General features: G+C 36.5%; 1 non-coding gene across 1 annotated transcript; it reads left to right on the top strand.

Moving 5' to 3' along the window:
- The first annotated feature begins 340 nt into the window (after nt 1-340).
- LOC111765964 (U1 spliceosomal RNA) lies at nt 341-504 on the top strand. The gene has a single exon (XR_002798154.1). It is a non-coding gene; the product is annotated as a U1 spliceosomal RNA (small nuclear RNA).
- Nucleotides 505-2,120: the final 1,616 nt, after the last annotated feature.

The raw sequence follows: 2,120 nt of genomic DNA, 5'->3' as shown, positions 1-2,120 counted from the left end.
AATAAATAAATAAAAATAAATAAATCTTTAAAAAAAAGAATTGAGGGTGAGTTTAAAATCCTCACAGACAAACAAAAACTGAGAGAATGTGTTACGAAAAGACTGGATTTATAAGAGATATTAAAGGGAATGCTGCATCCTGAAAGGAAATATAAAAGTGAGAAACTTCAAGAAGAATGTAGAAATGAAGATCAATAGTAAGGGTAACTTAAAGAATAAAAAGACAGACAATAGTAAGATATGACAATAGAAAGCCAAAGGATAAAAAGGATGAAGTAATGCCTTTATGTAATAAGATTGAATGTTAATGGATTGAACCCCCCAATCCAAAGACATAGATATACTTACCTGGCTGGGGAGATACCATGATCACAAAGGTGGTTTTCTCAGGGCAAGGCTTATCCATTGCACTCTGGATGTGCTGACCCCTGTGATTTCCCCAAATGTGGGAAACTCAGTGGCATAATTTGTGGTAGTGGGGGACTGTGTTCATACTCTCCCCTGTAAAAGAAAGATATTGACATAATGGATAAAAAATATGAGTCCTCTATATGCTGTTTACAAATGACTCACCTTAGAGGTAAGGACATATCAGGTTGAAAGTGAAAGATTGGAAAAAGATATTCTACACAAATAGTAACCTGGAGTGGTGATACTAATATCAGACAAAATAGATTTTAAATGCTAAACTGTTATAAAGGTGAAGGTCATTATATATTAATAAAAGGGACAATTCAACATGAAGAAATAACTATAATAAATATTTACGCACCTAACATAGGTGCCCCAAGATATATGAGGCACACACTGACAAACTGAAGGGAGAAAGAGATGTCTCTACAATAATAATTGGAGACTTCAGTATACCACTCTCAGCATTGGGTAGAACATTTGGACAGAGGATAAATAAAGAAACTGACAGTTTGAATAATATGGTAAATGAATATGATAAATAATATGATAAATGAACTAACAGATATTTATAAAGTATTATATCCCAAACAGCAGGATATACATCTGTTTCAAGTGCTCATGGATCCTTCTCCAGGATAGACCATATGTTGGGTCATAAGACAGCTCTCAATAAATTTTGAAAGATTGAAATTATACAAGCACTTTCTCTGATCATAATGGAAGGAAGCTAGAAAACAGTAACAGAGAGAAAAATGGAAAATTCACAAACACATGGGGATTAAACAACACACTCTTAAATAATTAGTGGGTCAAAGAAGAAATTGCGAGAGAAATCAGTAAATACCTTGGGATGAATGAAAATGAGATCAATAGAGAGAATCAACAAAACTAAAAGTCGGTTCTTTGAAAAGATCATCAAAATTGATAAACCCTTAGCTAGCTTGTAAAGAAAAAAGAGAAAGAGGGTTAAATTAAGGATCTTGAGGTGGAGAGATTATCCTACATTATCTAGCTAGGCCCAACATAATAAAAAAAATTTCCTTTTAAGAGGAAGTCAGAAGAGTAAGTGTCAGAGAAGGTGATGTCACAGTGACATCAGGGGGAGAGAAGGAAATTTGAAGATGCTAAACTGCTGGTTTTGAAGATGAAGGAAGGGGCCATGAGCCAAGGAATGTAGGGAGTATTTAGAAGCTGAAAAGGCAAGGAAAGACACTCTTCCCTAGAACTTCCAGAAAGGAATGCAGCCCTGCCAACACCTTGATTTCAGCCCATTGAAACCTATTTTGAACTTTTGATTTCCAGAACTGTAAGAGAACACATTTGTGCTGTTTAAAGTCACTACATTTGTGGTAATTTGTTACAGCAGTCATAGGAAGCTAATTCAAGCTAATGAAAGCATCTGAGCACAGGGATGGTACCAGCAGGGTCCCCACCAGAGCAGTTAGATGAGAGTCAGGCATTCCTCCTAGCTGCAGCACTTCCAAACCAGATTCTCTGGTCCTCCCACAGACGTTGTCATTGAGCAAATACATTTTCTTGAACTACTTAAATGAATAGGCTCCATGGCTTACAACAAAGACCCTGGACAATCCCTGCCCCACCCACCTTTCCATGGAATTGGTTCCTAAATCCTTTCTATTTTACTTCCAAATTACTTCTCAAATCCACCTTTCCTGCTCCTTCACCCTGCCTTATTTCAGGTTCTC

Source organism: Dasypus novemcinctus, chromosome 17 (assembly GCF_030445035.2).
Source record: "Dasypus novemcinctus isolate mDasNov1 chromosome 17, mDasNov1.1.hap2, whole genome shotgun sequence".
NCBI classification, from domain to species: Eukaryota; Metazoa; Chordata; class Mammalia; order Cingulata; family Dasypodidae; genus Dasypus; species Dasypus novemcinctus.
This window is presented reverse-complemented; position numbering and strand designations above follow the sequence as displayed.